Genomic DNA, 24,276 nt, shown 5'->3' on the forward strand with positions numbered 1-24,276 from the left:
CATTGAGAGTCGTACCAGCACTTATATGCATGCAAATAAAGTGGTTTTTCTGGTTTCCCTTCATTGAACATTAGCTAGAGAGAAAAAAGGAAAATTAGCTAAAGGCACTGTTGCTAGGCAGACTTCAGGAGGCAACAGAGAACCTGCAGTTCAGAAGATAAACACCGGAGGGCACCCCAACACCAGAAAACAGGAATCATGACTTCTAAGGCAAAAATTGCGGCCGAAGAACAAATCAAAGAAGCTGAACACAGGCGACAGATGGAGATGAAAGAAAGAGAAGAACAAATCAAAGAGGCAGCACACAAAAGAAAACTAGAAGAAGAAGAGGTGGCCCACCGCCGAGAAATGGAAAAGCACCGCCGAGAAATGGAAAAGCACCAAAAAGAAATGGAAAAACAACAAAAAGAGAATGAAGAGAAGGAAAAACAGAGAAAACATGAACTGGAATTGGCAAAAGCTGGGCTGCATGTGCCAGCCAACCCTAACAACCCGGCGCCAAATATTGCTCCACAGCACAGGAAATTTCCCACCTACAAGGCAGGTGATGACACCGAGGCCTTCTTGGAAAATTTTGAAAGAGCCTGTCTTGGGTACAGCATTCCCGAAGACCAGTACATGGTAGAATTGAGGTCACAGCTCAGTGGACCTTTAGCAGAGGTGGCAGCTGAAATGCCTAAGCACCAAATGAATGACTATAAACTTTTTCAAACCAAGGCCAGATACAGGATGGGGATAACCCCAGATCATGCCCGTCGGCGTTTCAGAAACCAAAAGTGGAAACCAGAGGAGTCATTTCCCAAACACGCCTACTACATTGCAAAAAACTATGAGGCCTGGCTAACAGGAAACAACATTCAAACCTTGGAAGAACTGAACCTCCTCATACAAATGGAGCAGTTCTTGGATGGTGTTCCTGAAGACATCACACGGTACATACAAGATGGACACCCCAAGAATATCGCTGAGGCGGGGGAGATTGGAGCCAAATGGATGGAACTGGCAGAAAGCAAAAAAGCTACTGTCAAGGGGAACGATTACCCCAGGGGGCACACAGACCATAAACCCTACAACCGAGGACAGCCAAAGACCCCACATACCACCCAAGTAAAGCCACAGATACCCTACCCTTCAACCTCACCAGTCTCCAGTAACTCACCTCGGCCCAGTGATCCATCAGATGGAAGATGCTTTAAGTGTAATGAACTGGGACATATCAAGGCCAAGTGTCCCAAGAACACCATGCGAGTGCAATTCATTACACCACCATCACACCAAAGATCCCCAGGCCCGGATGCCTCTCAAATACCCTTGGAGCGAAGGGAAAATTTGAGAGTGGGCGGAAAGAAGGTTACTGCGTGGAGAGACACGGGAGCACAAGTGTCAGCTATCCACCAATCCTTCGTTGACCCCAAATTCATCAACCCAAAGGCCAAAGTTACAATTTACCCCTTCATGTCACAAGCTGTAGACTTGCCTACAGCTCAACTGCCTGTCCAGTACAAAGGCTGGTCAGGAATGTGGACTTTTGCAGTCTATGACAATTATCCTATCCCCATGCTACTGGGGGAAGACTTGGCCAACCAGGTGAGGCGGGCCAAGAGAGTGGGAATGGTTACACGTAGCCAAACCAGGCAAGCTTCCAGACCCATTCCTGTTCCTGAACCGTCCACAGAGGCCCCGTCTGTGTTACCAGAGACCCAGACAGAGGTAGAGGACCCGGATTCCATGCCTACCACTGAAACAGCCACAGCATCTCCAGTCCCAGGCCCGGAACTGGAACAGCAACCAGCACCAGCAAGTGCAACCCCATCTTCAAACTCAACGCCAGAGGGCGCCAGCGAGCCAGAACTGGCAGAAGCACAAGACAGCCATACCCAAAAGGCTCAGCCAGAGCCTGAAATACCCTCAGGTGCACCAGCGGAGAGCGGTTCACCAGCACTGGAAACAACCCCATCACCTACATCGCTTCCAGAGGGACCAAGCCCAAGTCCACAGTCTGAGGAAGAACTGGTGACCCCAGACTCAAGGGAACAGTTCCAGACTGAGCAGGAAGCGGATGACAGCCTTCAGAAAGCGTGGGCGGCGGCACGGAGCACCCCACCGCCTCTCAGCTCTTCTAATCGATCCCGGTTTGTTATAGACCAAGGACTTTTGTACAAGGAAATTCTTTCTGGTAAACACCGGGAAGAATGGCAGCCGCAAAAACAGTTGGTGGTTCCAACTAAGTACCGGGGGAAGCTCTTAAGCTTAGCCCATGATCATCCCAGTGGCCATGCTGGGGTGAACAGAACCAAAGACCGGTTGGGGAAGTCCTTCCACTGGGAGGGGATGGGCAAGGACGTTGCCAAGTATGTCCGGTCTTGTGAGGTATGCCAAAGAGTGGGTAAGCCTCAAAACCAGGTCAAGGCCCCTCTCCAGCCACTCCCCATAATTGAGGTCCCATTTCAGCGAGTAGCTGTGGATATTCTGGGCCCTTTCCCAAAAAAGACGCCCAGAGGAAAGCAGTACGTACTGACTTTAGTGGACTTTGCTACCCGATGGCCAGAAGCAGTCGCTCTAGGCAACACCAGGGCTAACACTGTGTGCCTGGCCCTAACAAACATCTTTGCCAGGGTAGGTTGGCCCTCTGACATCCTTACAGATTCAGGGTCTAATTTCCTGGCAGGGACCATGAAAAAACTGTGGGAAACTCATGGGGTGAATCACTTGGTTGCCACCCCGTACCACCATCAAACCAATGGCCTGGTGGAAAGGTTCAATAAAACTTTGGGGGCCATGCCAGTGAGCTTCCCCACTGTCTGCAATTTGGGGGGCGTGTCATAAACAGATAGCTAAGGGTTAATGTCTCTTTCACCTGAAGCACCTGACCAGAGGACCAATCAGGAAACCGGATTTTTTCAACTTTGGGTGGAGGGAATTGAGTGTCTAGGGTCTTTGTTTCTGGCTGCCTGCTTGCTCTGAGCTTTGGAGAAGTAGTTCTACTTTCTTATTTTCTGTTTCTAAGTGTAAGGACAAAGAGATCAGATAGTAAGTTCTATGGTTTCTTTTCTTTGGTATTTGCATGAATATAAGTGCTGGAGTGCTTTGATTTGTATTCTTTTGGAATAAGGCTGTTTATTCAATATTCTTTTAAGCAATTGACCCTGTGTTGTATCATCTAAATACAAAGAGAACATTTGTACTTATTTTTCTTTCTTTTTATATAAAGCTTTCTTTTAAGACCTGTTGGAGTTTTTCTTTACTGCAGGGAAATTGAGTCTGTACTCACCAGGGAATTGGTGGGAGGAAGAAATCAGGGGAGATTTGTGTGTTGGATTGCTAGCCTGACTTTGCATTCCCTCTGGGGGAATAGGAAAGTACTTTTTGTTTTCAGGATTGGGAACAGAGAGGGGGAGTCTCTCTGTGTAGTTTCACAGAGCTTGTGTCTGTGTATCTCTCCAGGAGCACCTGGAGGGGGGAAGGGAAAAAGGATTATTTCCCTTTGTTGTGAGACTCAAGGGATTTGGGTCTTGGGGTCCCCAGGAAAGGTTTTTCAGGGGGACCAGAGTGCCCCAAAACACTCTAATTTTTTGGGTGGTGGCAGCAGGTACCAGGTCCAAGCTGGTAACTAAGCTTGGAGGTTTTCATGCTAACCCCCATATTTTGGACGCTAAGGTCCAAATCTGGGACTAAGGTTATTACAGACCTGCACTGTACATTTTATTGCTGGGTACTCCCAGATATTTTCACTGAATAATGTTCTGGTCTAATTAAACCACATCTATTGCCTCCTGTTTTTCTTCCAGCATGGCTGGACAATGATGGTATGTACCAGTGACAAAATAAACATGTACTATTATAGTTACAGTCTACTTTGTTTTGCTTGTTTATTTACATTTTGAGGGAATTGGACAATAATAAATATATTTTTTTCTGCTGGGAACTATAAAAATAATTACACTAAAATTCATATTTATCAAAAAGAAGATGGGTAGATAATAATAATCTATTATTTTTATAGCACTTGAAAAATTGAGAATCTTTGAGAACCTCACAGAAACTTTGATTAGCCCCCCAAATTTACTGTTTGGATTATGGCCAAATAACAAAAGATCTGGTATCAGCTACTTCAAAACAAATTACTGGGTTCTCATTTGAATAGACTGGTAACACTTTGTTCTTTAATGATAATTTCTGAAATCCTAAAGTCTAATCTGCTCCCAGCAGGTAAGTAATTCCTATTAATTTAGACAGGGGTTACACGTATGCATGAAGTAAAGATTGGATCCTTGAATGTCGATGTTTATGGGCAAGCCTATGGATAACAACATAACTCAGTTGGGAAATCATTAGAACCACTAATATTGCAAACAAATAATAGCAAGGTACAGGGGCAGTTAAAGCATAATTTATCCATAACAACAAAACAAAAAACATTGCACAAACAAGACATGCTAATCATTCTACTGGCCAGTAGGTTTATATGTTGCATCCCTTTTCCTCACCCTTCTCTGTTTGTGTTGTTTTGGAATGTGAGCTGGTCACTTCACGGACTGTGTCTTCTTACAAATCTGCACTGCTCCAATACCTTTGGGGTGTTCATGTTGAATAAATAATAATAATAATAAATCCTGTCAGCTGCACCTTGATGTTGCTGCTGGTTGCAAGCCTGGATAAAGTGAGGAGAGTTGAGGCCTTGTAAAATTACCTCACCAGTTACAGAAACAGAGCCAGGCTACCATTGTGGTAAAATGACAGAGTGGAATAGAAGAGGCTGGTTTCTGCCCTTTGCACCAACAGTGACACAGGATGCATGTTAAAAACAAAACAGTTTAAAAAAGATAAAACATGAGATTCCCAGTATTTCCTGCTTCCAGAAAGGTTGAAATCAGAAATCATACAGATGTATAGACATTTAATTTAAAAAAAATAATTTTTTCAAACCACCTTAGAAAAAGAACACATTTTGGCTGAGGATCTGCATCGATTGCTCTTTTATTTCAGCTGGTTGCCTCCTTTTTCTAAGAAACTATCAGTAGGACCTATAACCTAGTGATTGGGGGGCATTGAGCCACTGTGAAAATATCAGCATACAGCATCCTTCAGTTGTTAGTGTCCAAAACATTACTTTCCACCATAAAATGCATATACAAGCAGTAATTCCATTCCCTTTTCTTTACTTCCCTTTACTTTTTCTTCAGCTTTTGCCAGCAAGGTAATATTAACCACAAAAGTCCCTTGTTTGACATGATTTATGATACAGTTTTGCAGACACACCTGGAAGTAACTTTTTGTTTTTATCAGTAAAATTATGGTTAGTATTCCATAATTTCCTGTAGCATTTCAGTAAGACTAGGTAAAATATTATTGCCAGGTGTTCTGTGTACTGTACAAAGTGTTTTTTCCCAATGCACCATACTGACAGTAACAATATGTATGGTGAATAGTATATATACAACATATATTTATGACACCTGCTTTACATTTTTTATATGCTTTAACAGCATAATGAACCATCACTAAATCATGCAATAGATTACTCAGACATTGTGGGGTCCAAATCTTCTGATATTAATACATAACATTGACTTCAGTGAAATCCAGTGGAAATTAGGAACCTGAGTTAGGCGCTTTTGTAAATCTCACTAGGTGTCTACCTGTATCTTTAGGTACATAAATACTTGGGAAGTATGGCCCCTAATCAATAATGAAATGCAAAAGCTGCCATCAATTTCCCAGCTTTGCTTTAGAATTGCCCATCCATAGGATTTAACATATTTATGTAATTATGTTTCATTTATTCACTCAGATTTCTGAAACAAAATTTCAAAAAAAAACCAAACAAGGAAGTGAAGACTGACCTATCAGCATGAGGTGTTTAAATGCCTCCTGCTAGGCATGTTTGTTCATTTATTTATTTTGCAAAAAGTAAAACCCTGAAGGTAATTAAAACAACTTGGAATTCAATTTAAAATCCTGTTGGTGTTTAATAGTCTATGAAAATGTAGGGCAAATAATCCTTCTCAATACAAGGACTTCATCCTGCCATCATTGAAATTAATAATAAAACTCTGATTGCCTTCAGTGGGAGCAGATTATAACTTCTTCTTTGGCATATGCAATGTTTTTAAACAAATCATCAAAAGTCAAATAATGGAGAAGCCCTTTTCTCATTGCTCAAGTTGATTTCACCGAGTGTTGCATAGGGCTAGATTAACTTGGTTCAGCCTCAGCAGGGGGGCTGGACTTAATGACATCTCAAGGTCCCTTCCAGCCATACAGTTCTATGATTCTATAACACAAGGTCTGTCTTTGCTAATTCTGAGACCTGAAGCTAGGATCAAATCTTGCCTCCTCTTTTGTGGGAACAAAGATGACCCATGACAACGGACATTGGGTGCTTCCAGTGTATAATGAGGGTAGGATTTAGGATTGTTGTCCAGGGATTTAGCCCCAAAGCTCAGTTTTGTAGTGATTCCCTGACTGCCATGGTGCAGTGGTCAAGTTAAGGGTGAGCCAAAGAGAGGCTCCACTCCTCTATGGATCCTCCAGTTCTCCTCCACAAAAAGATGTGTTATAGACTTAGTAGCTGTGAAGTCTTGGGGTTGCAGTAATGGCTGTAAGCAGCACCATACCTTCATAAAATCCATTCTTTTGGGGATGAAAAGTGTATTTGATTGCTATGAAAACCACTAAAACAACAAAGGAAAAAATGGATCTGGAATTATGACATATTGAAAAATTCAAGGACCAGGTTAAAATGTAAAATAAAACTCTTTCAAGCTAAGACAAATAAGTCACTGAAAAGAAAGTATGAATTAGCTGACGTAAAGTGATCCCCTAGAAATTTGGAGCCATATTCTGTTCTCAGATGCACTTATGCAATTCCCATGGAAGTAAAATTGTGAGTACATTTCTGAGGCTAGAATTCTGTCCTTAGTTCATAGTTACAGTATTGTAAATAGAGATAGGCCCAAGCTGAAATATCTTTGCTGATGTAACTTGAAATTGGTGAAGATTTAACAATTTACAGTGGCAGATAATCTGGTGCTGAATCTGGATTTTAAATCCCTATAAAGTTTTGAGTGTTCTGTGGTTTTGTTTTGCCTTTTATGATGACTATCGTTACTGGAATGAAATTCAGCATTGGTTCACATTCCAAGCTTCCCCACAGTTTTGGGGTTGTCAGATCTGAGGATTTGATTTGAGACTATTGCTAACAATAAGTATTAAAGTGAGTTTCTACTGTGAAAAATGTTTCTGTACAAATGGCATTGTGGGGTTTCACATGTATTGTGTCTCTTTTAATCCATATCAAATTTGCTGAAGTTATAAAAGTTTAAAAATGTGTTCATTTTTTAAACTGGAAGTTCTGAAAACTCAGCCTGGGCCCTGAGAGTCAAGCTAGGTTCTTTCTGGTTCATACATTATCATCAATAATCCAGATTGAATAGACGTATATAAATAGGTGACGTTAAAATGCAAGTGAAGTGCATACTTTCGTATACCTTGAGGTAAAGATACCGCTACTAGAATTTAGTTATTAATTATGTTGATGATTCAGGAAACTATATAAATTCCTACCCTCTAACAACTGTATTGGTACTATCACAAGTAAACTGCAGAAATCCAGCCACAAAGGAGGCCTTGAATAAGGTGTTAGTGCAGGGGTAGGCAACCTATGACCTGGGTGCCGAAGGCGGCACGTGAGCTGATTTTCAGTGGCATTCACACTGTCCAGGTCCTGGCCATTGGTCCGGGGGGCTCTGCATTTTAATTTAATTTTAAATGAAGCTTCATCAGCATTTTAAAAACCTTATTTACTTTACATACAACAATTGTTTAGTTATATATTATAGACTTATAGAAAGAGACCTTCTAAAAACGTTAAAATGTATTACTGGCACGCGGAACCTTAAATCAGAGTGAATAAATGAAGACTCAGCACAGCACTTCTGAAAGGTTGCCGACCCCTGTGTTAGTGCTTTACCTTAATACTAAGTCATGGTGTATTAATATAAGGCTCACAGTGATGTGGGGCACATATTCCAACGATCCAGCCATACTGATCTTTGGCACCCAGTCACCTTGTTCACAGAGGATTATTGCTGACAAGCTGTAAATCCAGTTTGGCTGGATTCAAATATTGGACCTAATCCTTTGTGATGCAGAGTACCTCCCTGGGTTGTGTGATTGGCCTCAGCAAGTCGTCACCATACAGGAGCTGCTCCTCAGCAAATTGTAGAAATAAGTCTACAGGGCTTTCAACTCCTGGCAATATACAGGAAGTGTGAAAAGTGACTCAAAATGGCCGGAGACCCAAGCCCTGGTCTCTGATTTCCTTTGACCTGCTCCTGTCACCAAAACCAAAAAAGGATACAAAATTAAAATGAGAAAATATTAGCTGCCAATCACATGTGGGCCTAATCATGTGATTCTGACTTTAGTGAGTGTGATTTACTGTGGTGTATTAAGGAGATTTTTTTCCTGTGTGGGGACTAGGTCCAATAACTCCAGTCTCGAGTCTACTTTTGTGTAGTTCATTAGCTTCTCCAAGACAGCTTAGTTTTAACTGTTGAGAAAGGAGGCAAATTGTTCCATTTCTCTGGGGAAACCAACCCAACATGGATGATGAAAAATACAGCTCGACTAGAAATTGTTTTCTTTTCTCTTTTTTCAATATTTTCCTGTGTATTCTCTATTTAAAAAATGATACTTCAGCAGCCTCCTTCTATATGTAAGTATTTGTTCCTTCTTTTCTCAGCTATTGAGAAAAAGGTGATTTAACATGATGTATCCCTGTTGCTTCTATCCCATCTCATTAAGTAGTTCGAACAACACAGGGGTAAGTGGGTGAAACTCTTTGGCTTGCTTTATATAGAAGGTCAGTCTAGCTGATGGAATGGTCTCTTCTGGCCTTAAAAATCTATGAATGACTGAGCAGAAGATAGGAGCAACTGCAGATGGAGGATATTGGCCTAATTATGGAACAGAGAAAATCAAAGAGGTGAGTTTGAGAGAGGACAGGAAGGTAGAAGAACTCACCTATCATGAGCCAGATCCACTGAGTTTCTGAAGCAGCATTTAATCTGGTAATAGCTTTTAAGGCAGTGTCAAATTACTGTGCTGGTTCACTGAATGGGACAATATCCCTGGAATGAAGAGGAAGATCAGAGAGGGTTATGGGTTGCAAGTGAGCCCATGGAGACCAGTTCTGACAAGTATTGTCACTTGTAGTACACTTGGATGATCTGTGGGTCTACTGAAAGGCAGTCTTTTGCTTTCTCCGGGCAAGACTGTGGCATGGAGGTACTGTGCTCCAGGGAGCCCTTGAGCTCAAACAAGCACAGGTGAGTGGGAAGGCTGCATCATTCCTTGAGATGGTACAGTATGCTACTTTTTATGTAGCCAGCGACCTTTGCAAGTCTTTGTGTTTTGTGGGTGTTTTGTGACCCCAGGAGTTTGATGAGAGAGCAATTTCTGTACTCCCTTAAGTGCTGACACTGTTATTGTCTTAGTGGCATGCTCAGTGTGTACAAGGGGAGAGGATATTCTCCTTGCAACCTCCCTGAAGATCAAGACAAAAGCTAGGGAAAGATCATTCTCTATATTCAAGGAATCAATACCTCCTAAAACAAACAACATCAAAATTTCACTTGAGAACTGGAACTCTTTTATAGCATGAGGACTGCATTGCTTTATCTTATGGCAGCATGGAGAAGATTAGACTCAGAGCCCCAAAATTTATGCTTAGATGTCTTGATGGCAAGAAAGACGTACTAGAAGAACAATGGAGAACACCAACTGATATCTGGCTTTGGTATCATACCAGTGACCTGAGTGTCATTGTAGCCAACTTAATGAAAACCTCTGCTCAATGTGCAGGTGTAGTTAAAAAAAAAAAGCTGGGGGTGGGAGGGAACGGGACAAAATGTTAGGATATGTAAAGAATAGAATACAGAATAACATGGAAAGTATTATAATGCCATTATCTAAATCAATGGTGAGGGCTCATCTGGAATTCTATGTGCAGTATTGGTCATCCTATTGCAAAAAAAGATATTGAAGGATTGCTGGGGGTGGGAGCAGGTCAGAGAAGGGAATGATCAAGAGCCTGGAAAAACTCTCATGTGATGAGAAATTGAGAAGATTGTGATTATTTGCCTTAGAAAGGAGGTGAAAAAGGAAGGGACATGGTAATATACATATATAATAATGTAAAGGTATATATAATACAGAGAAGATAGATTGGGAGCTTCCGTTCTCTCTGTCTTGTAACACAAGAACAAACATACATTCAATGATATTACAAAGTGGCAAATTCAAACTGATATAAAAACACTTTTTCACAGCATATGTAATTAATCAGTGAACTTATTGCCACAGAATATTGTTGAGGTCAAAATCATAGCATGGTTCAAAAACTGATTGGACATTTCGGTAAATAATAGGAATATCCAGCCCTACAATAGAGAACAAACATTTTGGAAAGAAGATTGAACATCATGCTTCAGGAGGATTTAAGCCAGGGTCGAACCATGTGAGATCAGGAGGAGACCTACTGTTGGGGACCAATTATCCCCCATCTGCCAGTTGCAGGATTCTAACACCTTCCTCTGATGTATCTAGTTCTGGCCACTGTCAGAGACAGGATAACTGGACTATCTGGATCATGCATCTGTTCTAGTATGGCAATTCTTTTGGCCTAAAGCCAGTGGTATTGGTGTAAAATACATTGAAAATATCATTCCTTATTCAGTCTTAAAATAGGAGTTTGAATGCCAGCATAATCAATGATTCCACTAGAATGGAAATTAACTGGAGACCCAGTCAGGGAATAGGTCAGAGTTCACTTCTGTGTGGCTGGAGACTATTGCAATGACTTTCAGATTGTCTCTATTTCAGTACATATGGCCACAAACAACAGAAATCTCTAAACTCTAGCTTTAATTTTTTTAAAGAGTTTTTTTGTCTTCTTTTGGCAGAGATAGTGTTTCAGAATGTAAAACAAAGCTGTTCTTACGAACTGAGGTCCCACTCCTGGAGGCGTTTACATGCAAGCATTATTGTATCCACCTGACTAGTCCTATTAAAGATACTAAGACCCAAATTCAGATATGTAAAAGAAGTCTAACTCCACTGAAGTCAAAAAAGTTGCATCAATTTTATTATTATTTCAATTACAGTGGAGCACAGGGGCCCTAAGGAAAATTAGAGCTCCATTGTTCTGGGTACTAGATAAACACATAGTAAGAGATAGCACTTGCCCTAAAGAGCTTTTGAACTAAATAGACCAGACAGGTGAGGGTAGGTGGGCAAACAAAGGCATGGAGACGTGCCCAAGTTCACATAGCAGGTCTGTGGCTGAACCAGAAATACAACCCATATCTCCTGACTTCTGATCCAGTGTACTGATGCATTTACACTCACCAACTTTAAAGTTAGCTTGAAACGGGTGGGGAGAGGTCAACCTTCTCCCATTTATATCTGCAGCATGTTAACATCACAGTCTTGGGGGAATTATAAAAATCTTTTGAAATTATTTTGGCTGATTTTTTGAGGGAGGCAAAAAATCCCAACCAAACCAAAACAAAAACCCTGCTCACTACAATAAAGGGAAAATGACAAATTTGGGAAAAGTCACAATTTTGCTTTTTTGGTGAACTGTCATCATATTTACATGAAAACCTGTAATAGGAGGAAATAGCCATTTTTTTTAATTTTACCCCAGGGTCAAATTCTGAAATCCTTTCAAAAATCTCTTTTACTAGTGAATCAAAAACTGGTTACCCAATGCACCCCAAACAAGGCTTTCACGTGCTTCTATTTGACCAATGGCAATGATTTGGCACCTAGAAATATTAGGGTTTTTTATAATAGTGCCACTGTCATATAGAAGCATGTGAAATTCCAAAATGTCACATTTAACTAATTTTCATAAAAAAGTAAGGTTTCAGTTTGCAACGATCCCTGCAAACCATAGGCACCGATTCCATGAGTGCTCCAGGGCTGGAGCACTCATGGAAAAAAATTAGTAGGTGATTAGCAGCCAAGCTCTCACCCTCCCACCTCCCCCCAGTGCCTCTCACATGCTGGCGGTCCTGCTGATAAACTCCTCCCTCTCCCTCCCATTGCCTCCCGTCCACCACAATCAGCTGCTCTATGGTGTGCAGCAAGCACTGGAAGGGGGAGGAGGAGCAGGGACAGGGCACACTCAGGGGAGGGGGTGGAAAGAGGAGGGTGGAGGCTTGGGGGAAGAGATGGAGTGGGGGTGGGGCCTGGGGCAGAGAAGGTGGGTGAGTATCCCTCAGGAGAGAGGAAGGCACTGCCTATGCTGCAAAGACACAGGGACCAGGGTGGGAATTGCGTAAGTGTGTGGGGGGGTGTTTCTCTTTCCTCTGCAGCATTGGGCACAGGTCACTTGCTGGTTCTAACAAGTTTTGAGCTCTTCAGTAACTCAGCCAGTGATTATGGGCCTATTGCAAGAGTCGGTGGGTGAGATTCTGTGGCCTGCAATACACAGGCGGTCAGACTAGATGACCATAATAGTCCCTTCTGACTTTAAAGTGTATGAGTCTGAGGGACCCACCTGGATGTGGCTCCTTGAAATGTATGGTCCTGAGTTTTGACTTGCTCAGAAATCAGTTTCCAATTCCCATTCAATCTGTGATCGAGCTCCCCTTCAAAATCAATGGGAGTCGTTCCACTGACTTCAGAAAGAGATAACACAACCCTTGCACTAGGAAGGCTTGGCTGTGCTGGGGAAAGAACACTGGGGAATCCCTGTGCAGGTACTGTAAATCATGACTTTTGAGCAAGTTAGGGGAATTTTAGCTGCCAAATATCATTTAAGATGTATTTTTATTCATTCTGACAAAGCCACATTGCTTTGAAAATCCTTCCAGATTTCCATAAATGAACTCCAGAAAATACTAAATTAGAACCTTTCCTGGCAGATCCTCATTACATCCTGATCTTCCTGCAATGTACACAAATCAAATGATTTTTATTAGGAATTGTAAAGAAAACATGATTAATGACAACACTGGTTATAATGCATAAAAAAGGTTTTAAACTGTACTTGTGGGGCTCCATTAGTAATTTGGGGTTTAATACTACACTTTATTCTTTTAGGACTCTGAAATGCTCCATTTAGAGTGTGTCCTTTTATTACAGGGATATTCATTGGGCTTTATGAATATATGGCTAATACTCCTCTATCCACTGGAATACAATGCTTTATAAAAATTAACAATAATATATCTGCCTTGCTAAAAACCGGTATGTCCTCTTCCCACATTAAAAGGTGTACAAAGGGAAAATTTATTTACAGATGTTTGTGAGCTCCTCAGTATTGCAAATGCACTCCATATTTTCAGTTGGCAGAGCTGAGTAGCAGAAGGGGGTGGGGAGATATGGCCAATTGGCCAAGATCTGGAGAGAAAATACTGGAGATCCTACAGATCCTTGCCTGAAAATAGAGATTTTTATCGCGTGCCTCTTTGAGGATTTAACCCTATTATCACGGCACTGCCTGGTTAGTTACTGTTCTGCTATGGGTTCCCCACTGCCACTTACGCTCCGTGAATCCTCTCTTGTCAATGTGTAGTGGAAACTGATGTGTATCTGAATAGCATTAACTTAGATGCCTTTTCCCTGATTAATTGTCTTTATTAGAGAGGAACAGGCCACACACTTCCTCTGTTCCCTGGCTGGTCCCTCTGCTGGACTACTTCCCTCCTCCATTTCTTTGGGAGGTCCACACACACGGGCACGCCTGCGGGAGGTCCGACGAAGCCGCGGGACCAGCAGACCCTCTGCAGGCAAGCCGGCAGAGCGCCCCCTGTGGCTTGCCACCCAAAGCACGCGCTTGCCATGCTTGGGCTTGGAACCACCCCTGACTACTGGAAAGGATCTGCAGGTTATAGTGGATCACAAAGTGATTATGAATTCACAATGTGATGCAGCTGTGAAAAAGGCTAATATGATTCCAGAGTGTATTAACAGGAGTATTGCGTGCATAATATGGGGGGTAATTGTCCCACTCTACTCAGCACTAGCAAGGCCTCAGCTGAAGTACTGTGTCCAATTCTGGGCATCATTCACACTATATGAAAGATGTGGATAAACTGGAAAGCATCCAGAGGAGACCAACAGCGACAGAAGGCTTCGAAAACCTGACCTCTGAGGAAAGGTTAAAGAAAGGGCTATGTTTAGTCTTGAGAAAAGAAGACTGAGGGGGCACCTAATAACATTCTTCAAATATGTCAGGGGCTGTTATAAAAAGGACTGTGATCAATTGTTCTTCATGTTCCCAGAAGGTAGGACAAGAAATAATGGGCTTAATCTGCAGCAAGGGAGATTTAGGTTAGATATTAGGAAAATCTTTCTAACTATAAGGCTAAGTAAATTCTGGAAATGGCTTCCAAGGGAGGTTGTGGAATCCCCATCCCTGAAGGTTTTTAAGAACTGATTAGACAAACATCTGTCATGATGGTCTAAGTCTTCTTGGTCCTGCCTCAGTGCAGGGTAGCTGGAGTTGATGACTTCTCAAGATCCCTTCCAGCCCTACATTTCTATAATTTTATGAAGGCCTTGTTCATTGCTATCACCTCTTCAGGTGCTGGCTGCCTTCAATGGTATGAGACCATGACCTCTCCCCCTGCACATTGGCCGGTGGGTCCATCTATCTGTCCAGGTACTTATATGGCTCTCGTCACCATAGTAACTGAGAGTCTGACTGGGCCCTGAGGGCAGCACATGCTGCAACCTCCCCAAGGGTCCTGGAGCTATGGCATGTGCTCACTGGGATTTTCCAGAAAGCATTCCAGCCCCTCCACACCCGCTCTATTGCTTGTCTGCCTGTAAAATGCAAAATCTAACTCTGAGTTTTATTGGTGTTAGTTGTTTTTTGTAGTGGTGGTAGTGGTCTGAGGCATGGCGTTTTACTTTTGCACATTGAAAAGCAGTTTTCGTAGGCAAATCAATCCACTGGTAAGCAACCATCTTGATATGGCTATGCTCAAATTTGATTTTGTGTACACCTTTTCCTGAATCTGATGGAAAGGTAAATTTGGATGTATGGCACAGATGTAATCAGTCCCATTTCCTTAGGCTCAGCAGATGAGACAAGATGACACCATGCAATCCAGCAGATGGATGTTTTCAGAGCTAAAAATGTGTTAATTTTCTTGAATTAAAATTTCTAGTACACTCAAAGATCTGACCATCTGCATTCACTCTACTTTGCTTAATCAATAGCTTGTTTTTAATATAGTTCTGAGTTTTGCATAGAATGTTATATAATGCAGATCGTTATGACACAATAAATTACAAGGTCTCAAGATACAAAGAAATTAATGAAGCCAATGCCCCAATATTTAAAGATCACTTCCATGCCCAGATAAAATGCACTGGAAATTTAAGAAATGGGCTCAGGCAGCCACATTCACATCTGGTTTTTGAACTCAGTTAACTTGGATGGTCGGACCTGTGCTGGCTTTGCTTATTTTAGCTTGACCCATTACATAGAGATAGGGATTAAACAAATTCAGATATGGCTCAGACATCCTCCAAATGCTTCTTGAGCTTGGGGTCTGCTTTGTAACCTCTGCAGCTATAAACACAACATGCATCAATTTCTTACGTGGTGTAAGCAAGAGTCTACTAACTTCAACTGAGCTGCACATCTGAACTTCACCACATTGCTTGGAGTCTGACTCTTTAACGTTAAACAAGTGTAATTTCTTGCAGTTTTATATCTTCTCTATTAATATTAGTAATTTTTCTTTAAACTGTGCTGTAGCAGTTTATGAGGCTGAAAGCTGACATTGTGGTCTGTTGTGTAAACACATAATATAAATATGCACTTAGATAGTTACAAACACACATACACACAAAACTCCATAATTTATTACCTGCATATATAGGCTTATTTGCATGCCTGCTTTGGGGGCTATTACAGTTTAACATGTGCATTTTTATTTACATAATTAAAGAAATATATTTACTCAAGAAACTGTAATATGAAGTCAGAAAATTTTATTGGTCTATGGTACAAATGGTGATGTTTTAATCACTTTTTGCGACTGAAGGGCTTGAAGTCAATGACTAAACTCTCATTGAGTTCAGTGGATCAGCATCAAACCCTAAATGATGACAGGGTACCTTCTAATCAATCATGCAAACCTGTGGCCAAAAAATTCTAAAAACAGCGCCACCACAATTGTTTTGTGACTGAGCTACGCATAACTTGACAGTTTGGATGTGTGTGTGTGGGGGTGCTAATCTTTTTCACTTTCATTTCAGCAAGGCTAGGTTTCATGCTCTTCGAGTTTCACTTTGATTCGATAAAAACTACAAACTCTAAGTAAAACTCAGCTGAAACTGCCAAGTTTTGCCTAGTTTCAAGTTTAAAAAAAAAACGAGAGAGGGTTTTTGATGGTTTCCACCCAAAATGACAAGCTGGGCCTGGTTTGCTTCAAAGGTTTGCCAACAGGGCACAAACCCTAATGAACTCGACCAAGGACTTTTAGGAAAGTCATAAAAGTTTCATAACAGCACAAAGTTTTGCACAGAGACACATTGTAGACCAACCTCTCAAAGAGGCTTCTGCCTGATTTCCATTTCTGAAGCTCCTCCACTCCCCACTTTTTAATCATTCTCACCTGTGGGCCAGTGATACATATGAGTGATAACTAGTCTGCAATAGAAAGTATATGCAGAATGTCCACCTGGATTATGATTTTTCCCATGTAAATTCTATTAGCTGCATGTACAAATGCCAAAATCTACTACCTGCCCATAATCGTGATAGTGCTTGCAGAATGTGCATGAAAGCATTTGCATGAAGCATTGTGCATGGACAAATGGACACCACAATACAGAATGTGCCCCTATTATGTCACATTTAGGTCCACAGCAAATATTTACAGTTGAGAATGGGACTTGTGATACAAACTGATAAAGTTTTAATTAGCATGAGTTTTTTAAATAATTATAAGTAAATTAATTAATAGCCTGATGTTGAATTCCTGATGCACCAAAAATTCCCACTGATTGCAAGAGTACAGAATCCAGCCCCCAGTTTCTGAACTACATAGGTCAAAGTCAGTTCCAAATCATAACCAGTCCTTTCAGTGCAGATAGCCTGGTTAATGCCACACCAGTTGTGCTGGACACAGTATGCTCAGTACTAGACTGTGCTCATTTCTTTTAAAGATGATAAAGTTGGTTTCCTTTCCATTCTACAAATCAGACTGAGCTTTGTTACATTACACTCTTATATTAATGTTCCATTAACTAGCTTTTCTTTCTTTATATTTTATTTTCATTGTTCTACTTTTGCTTTGTTTCACTCCCTGTATAATTAAAATGTTTAACATTTTTCCTTCCTGTGGTCAGGACACAGTCATTGAAATCTATTTCATTCTAAATCAGGACAGAGGACAAATGGAAGCAATTAAAACTAAGGGCTAGCCTACGCCCTAATGCCAAGATGTCTCTTTTGTAAAATAATCCAGCCTTTTGTCATTTCACACTCTGATTTCTTCTTTGTATTTTTTACACACACACACACACACACACACACACACACACACACCCATGAAAACAGTAATAAATGTAGTAGATGCAAGGAGATGATTCATAAAAGAAACTGTCTGGCAAAATAGGATTTTATTATATATATGTATATTACTGAATCATTTTTTTGTAAAGCAAATGCCAGTTTCAGGCCTGCAGACAAACTTACTGAGCAGGGAAGGGTGTTGTAGCAATGTTTCAGTAGGTGGCGCTTCAACACAGTTCACCTTCACAAGGACTTGAATTTGTATACTAAACCTCATATTACCTGACATGCTTTCAGAGACTTGTGATGGCCTAGTTCAGTAACATTAAAGCTCGATTGTTATCTCGAGCATTAACTGGCTGAAACACTGACACATTATTAACTGTTCCTTGTGTTGCTACTACATTTCTTGGTTTAGCCATTTAATGTCTTTTTATTCTTGTTTTACATTTTGCTTTAATTTTTAAAAAACTCGAAGCAGCCTATATGCTAAATAAGATAATTACTCTTCAACACTTCTGTCCATTTGGTGTACTTTCCTGACTTGATTTTTCATAAACTTACATTTCTCCTTTCTATTTGCGTCCTAGAAACAAATGGGCAAAAAAGCTATTCGCAGCACTTCTTTCAGAAGAAATACACGATTTTCCTGAGGAGATGGTTTCCCCGTAAATCAAAAATCTGTAAAAAATATCAGCTCTCTTCTAAAGAGAACCACCTGCAGCAGCAATGGCTTTAAAAACCACTGCTAAATATACAGTAGGCAAAGCAAATCAGGGACAAACATTAGTTGACATTACTAGGGCGGCCAGCATCTCACCAGTTCAGGCCTAAATTTAGTCAGTGCTGATCTTGCATCTAAAAATTGAAGAGATCCTCTTGAACATACAGCTAAAAATCAAGTATTACCATACACACTGATTAACTTTACCTCCTCTTTATAAGTCTCTTCAACCTTAAATGTACATAATGGGTCTGAGTCTCCACTCTGTTGCCCTAGATTTAGGCTGATGTCATCGCACTTATGTCAATGGACCAGATCTTCAGCTGGAGTAAATTAGCATACTTCCATTAAGGTCACTGGATCTGGCCCAGTGAAATTACACTCACGTAAACCTGGTGTCGTGGAGTGGAGACTCAAGCCTCAATCTTCTGATTTTGTCTGAACTAACAAATGATCACAAAATATTAACCAGTGCATTTAAAACTCTCAGCTTCTGGAACCTAATCTCATAAAGTTTACGCAGCACCACTTTGCCTATAAAGATGCATTATATGGCAAAGCAAGGCCTCTTTGACATAAATCAATGAGGAATATTGGCTAGTTGAATTAACTGTGATAGTTAAATATGTGAGTGATAATAAAGGTTGAGAAGAAGGTTGATGTGGCCATCTGAGGACTAGCCTTGGATTCAGGAGACCTAAATTCAGTTCCCTGCTTTGCTACAAGTTACCTATGTAACTTTGGCCAAATTGCTTGGGGCCAGATTTTTGGAGGTATTTAGGTGCCTAACTCTCACTGATTTCAAATAATTTTAGTGGGAGTTAGGAATACCTTTAAATACCTTTAAAATCTGAGCCTAGTTTCTCTGTGCTTTGGTTCCTCATCTGTAAAAGGGGGATAATATTATTTCCCTTCCTCAGAAGGATGTTGTAAGGACAAATCCATTAAAGACTGCGAGGTGCTCAGATACCGTGGTTCTGGGGGACAGATAAGGAGATACTCTTTCTAATTTCTTATATGGCTGTGGATTTGCTTTTAGGTTTTTGTTTTTGTTTAGTTTTTTACATAGCTGTTCATTTAAGCAGGCTAGCTGAGTCTGCAGAGTTTGCAAATCAAAGGATTTCCTTTGTTAGCCTACTTCATTTTATAAAATATCTACACTGCACTGTAGTGCACTCATCTAAAAAAAGGTGGGAATTTAAATTTTGAACATCCCCCTTTCCTTTTGGAGGAATGGTAATGAAAACAATCAAGGCTACCTGCCACTTTTGTTATTTCTTCTTCTTTCTCACTTGCTCTTTGACAGAATTGTTATGGATTTTAAAGAAACGTCAACCCACAAGCCAGCGCTTAAAAATGTACATTTCACTACAGCTCCCGCAAAATGCTGTGATGTGAATAATGCAGACAGCAATGCTGAAATGATTTTTTTGAAGAAGACAAATATGTTTCTCTTTTTGATGCCTGGGTTCCACTTTTGTACATTTTAACATGAGTAACTGAAGATGTGGGGAGGGAAAAAAAGTCACACCTTTGTTATTAGAATATATTGACGTCTCTTGCTTCATTGACCTTTTATTACAGAGCTGAGGTTAGAAATAATGATTGTCAGTGACAGCTTCCTTGCTATTTGCTGCAGTTTCAAACGATAATTTCAGGCATTTCTTACTTACTCCTCCCTCTCCCCCTGTCCTGTTACAATAGAAGTAACGTAAGGAGAATATTTTTAGGGCCACAAAATGCCAACATAAAAGATAGCACCAAGTCAAGCTGCCGTTGTGGCTGCTGCTGCTGCTGTCTTGGCATCTGTCGATGACAAGAGCTCCAATCTGGGAATCCCTGCTGGGGTGAGATATGGCCACATCCCCAACAAAGGGCCACGCGACACTGGCACCAAAACATTGTGACCATCTGATGCAAGTCTGTCCTAATGAAAGTCCAGCATGGGGCTAAATGAGTTTCCTCTACTGCTGGGTGAGGGTCTAATGATAAAAGCACTCCCAGGGCTCACTGCTGCTGTTGGTAGCTTTGTCAGGGCATATGGCAGTTGGCTAACTGCAGTTCTTGTGAGCTTTCCTTCACAGCTTTAGCTCTGGAAGCAGTTTACAGGCGAGGTATAAAATCCTCTGCCTGCTTCCTATGTGTGTGTATATGGAAGGGGGGGCGGGAGAGGTTCAGTATTGTTTGTCATTTGGTCCCTACTGATTGGTTTTGTTGCTTTTTGAGCAACTCAACTAACCATATAAAATATTTACCAATTCAGGATAGGAAAAGCCTAACACTTGTTAGGAAGTGAAGCTAGCTGGCCCCTTTTGCCTTCCCTCCCCTGCAAAATAAAAAAAGAGTGGTCAGGCATTTGGTGTTTCTAACTGCAGCATTCATTTTCCTTATTAATATAATAAAATAATGATTATCTTTTATTTATAGGGCATCAATGGCCAAGAAGCCCCTGGGCACGTCACAAAATATTATTTGTAATTATGAGGGGGAAAAAGCTAGATTGTATTTTTGCAGCCCCAGTCTTTGCATCTGATAATCCAGTGAGAAACGAGGTGGAGAAGCAGAGGTAGATTTTCAAGATAAACAAACACACACAGCTCATTGGTGGTGCCTACTGAAAGAGGCTTCTCAAGGAAGAAGTGCTACCTTTTCACTCTCCCCTAGGGCTCTTGCTTCGTCCTCAAATTTTGTAGCTCAAATTAACGTCTGGCCCTTCGTTTTTCTTCAAACCTGGAAGCAGGCATCTTCTCAGCACCTGTTGGTTTTATGATTTGCTTCTTGCAACGAATCCTTTGCAGTTGAGACATGATCTGATATACAGGCACTGAATCACCTTGTTTAAAAAAAAAAGGAGTTGGGTTCAACGTATTTTCCAAAATAACCTCTTTTCTTGTCCATTATGCTGCTGCATCCTGTCTTTCCCCTCCTCATCTCCTACCCTTCAGCTTCCCCTTTCCTTTTACCTCATTCTTTCTCTTGCTCCCACAATTGCTTCCCCTTCTCACCTTGCTCCTTCCCTACTTCATACCTGAGTTCTTGTCTCAATAAACCCATAGCAACAAACAAACTAAAACTGTTTCAGTAATATAAACTAAGTTTGGTTAAAACATATTGGCCTTGCCTCTGAGCTGCATATGGGATTGTTCAAGAAGGATTAATATCTTAGCCCACTTTTGCGGTTTCCCTCATTCTGGGGCTCGCCTCAGATGGTTTTAGTGCCCATGATAAGTTAGACCAGCCCAAAGGCTATTTTAATTTATTTAATTAACACCTGGCTACCCACAGCTCCAAGGGGCTGTTCTGTGGCAGCTGGGAACAGCCAGGACTCAGAGGTACCCTGAGCACACCCCTTACGCGGAGGCCAAGACAGGCCAGGCCATAAAGCCTCTATACTGGCCCTATGCCACCTGGTGATGCCTCTTTGCAAGGTGAATGCCCAGGGACTGAGTTAATCTGGCTTTCCAGCTACTTTGCACTACTAGAGAGGCACAAAGCAGCCAGAGTGGAAGCCAGAATCTGGCCCACTACAAGTACAAAAAATAGACAACCCTATTTTAATAACCCTTGTCTTCCTTTCTTCTATGATTATCTTGTTACCCACTTTACTTCATGACTTTATATAAATTGTAAGTTTGTCTCACCAGGGCCCCATGTTTCAAAATACAGAGTAAAGCACCTAGTGCAAATAAACGATAAAAATGGTTTGCACAAATACAGTACATTCCATCCAAGAATCTCAAAGCACTTCACAACATTGATCAGGTACTTAGCCTTACTAGCACCTCTGTATGGGCAGGTTAATACTTATGTTAAAGATCAGCAGACTCAAGCACTGAGACCCAGCTCTTCAAAGATATTTAGGTGCCTAACCTCCAGGGAAATCAATGAGAGTTAGTTAGCTAAATACCTTGGAAGATCTGGGCCCAAGTAACTTGCCCAAGGTCAGACAGCAAAGTAAATGACAAAGTGAAGCACAGATGTAAGCAATCCTGACACCCAGTTAGACCTGGAATAACATTTTCAAAAGCATCTAAGCAATTTAGGAGATAAACTCCCATTGTCAAAAGTGATTTAGGCACTTAGGAGCCTAAGTCTTTTTTGAAAATGGGGTTTATGGTACTCAGTCATTTAGATGCTTTGGAAAACTGTATACCTCATTCCTATATTTTGCCTTGGCTTCACTCTCATCCTGGATGTCAGCAGAAGTTTTTGATAGGACAGTATTCCATATGCCATTTCATGTAATGTTATTATCAGTACAAGGCAAAATATAGACACTATATTTTCAGGCACATGGAGCAAGTTGTTCCAATTTACCTTTTTAAAATTAAACCACATTTTGGATTAAATCAACATATACATTAGCAAGTGCTTCATGTGAGCTTCAGGTGATTCCTGTGTTGGTGATATAATCTAAATGAGATTGCTTTTTAATGGAGTTTGCTATTATTCAAAATACGTTGTGAATCACATGGCAGGGAAACTCCATCAAGTACAGAAAGCTTTATGCCCCATTTGAATTATTCCCATGATAAAATGTTCAAGTAATATAATTTTGAAATGAGCTGCAATTGAATGGAACCAAAGCATCTTCCCTGGTAAAGAATTTTTTCTTAATTGTTGATAGAAGATACACATTTGTACTGTACGTATAGATGTACTGGCCTCAGTCATAGACTTTGTCTGTTCTGCATTCAGTGCAGTTTAGGGGATGAAGGAGAAACAAAAGTAAGTAAACTATATTTTATAAAATCCTGGGGCCAGTCAGGGGTAAGGGAGAGCACCCCCAAGTGCTAACTGAAATTGTACTTGTCTGCCTATGGCCCCTACAGGCCATTAAAGCAGTTGGGAATTGTTGGGGTGTAGAGGCAACCTAGGAAAACATTCTTTAGATACACTAACTTACACCATCCAGAGATAACCCACAATGCTTGGAGGTATTCTACACTGGTGGCTTTATAGTTTATTGTCTGGCTGGCACTGCCAAAGTGATGCAAAGCAACCACAGAACGAGTGGATTTGGCCTAATCTTTTCTTTTAAATAAATTTCTAAACCTAAACAGACTATGACCTATTTGCAGTATTTCCCCTTCCCTGTTGTATATAAGATACAGTTCTACCATTGCTCTGAACACCATGTACGTTGAACAAACATCAGTATCGCAACAGTTCTAATCCACAGGGATAGTTCTGGTAATTTGTTAACTATATATATTGAAACATTCCCTTCCCCTCCATGTGGGGCTCATGAAACATCACAGGGCTGTAATTTATTTACTCACTTAGGAAAGGTTCATAGACTCATAGACTCTAGGACTGGAAGGGACCTCGAGAGGTCATCGAGTCCAGTCCCCTGCCCTCATGGCAGGACCAAATACTGTCTAGACCATGACAAGTGGCAATTACTGAGAATCTCTGCTGAGCATGTGGAAGGCAGGTAGGTAGAGTAGAATCTATAGACAGAACCCCACTGTGCTAAGCAATGTACATAGATATTTTGAGCCAGGGACGGCTCTATGTATTTTGCTGTCCCAAGCATGGCAGTCAGGTGACTTTCGGTGGCATGCCTGCTGGCAATCCACTGGTAATGCAGATTCAGAGACATGCCTGCGGGAGGTCCACTGGTCCCACGCCTTCGGTGTACCCGCCATCGAATTACCGCTGAAACTGCAGGACCGGCAGACCTCCCACAGGCATGCCGCCAAAGGCAGCTTGACTGCCTCCCTCATGGCAACTGGCAGGCCGCCCCCCACGGCTTGCCGCCCCAGGCACACGATTGGTGTGCTGGTGCCTGGAGCCGCCCCTGTTTTGAGCCTCTACTTCAAAAAAAACATACAGTCCAAATATCCAAGACAGAGGTTATATAGCATTCTGTGGACCTTTTCTAAATAAGTGAGATACATTCTGACCATTAACTCTATCATAATGAAGTATTTTGCCTATAAATATATATTTATATATAAATATGAGAAGAATATTCCATTCCATCCTTTGACTTATG

The sequence above is a fragment of the Gopherus flavomarginatus genome, chromosome 2 (assembly GCF_025201925.1).
Source record: "Gopherus flavomarginatus isolate rGopFla2 chromosome 2, rGopFla2.mat.asm, whole genome shotgun sequence".
In the NCBI taxonomy this organism is placed as follows: Eukaryota; Metazoa; Chordata; order Testudines; family Testudinidae; genus Gopherus; species Gopherus flavomarginatus.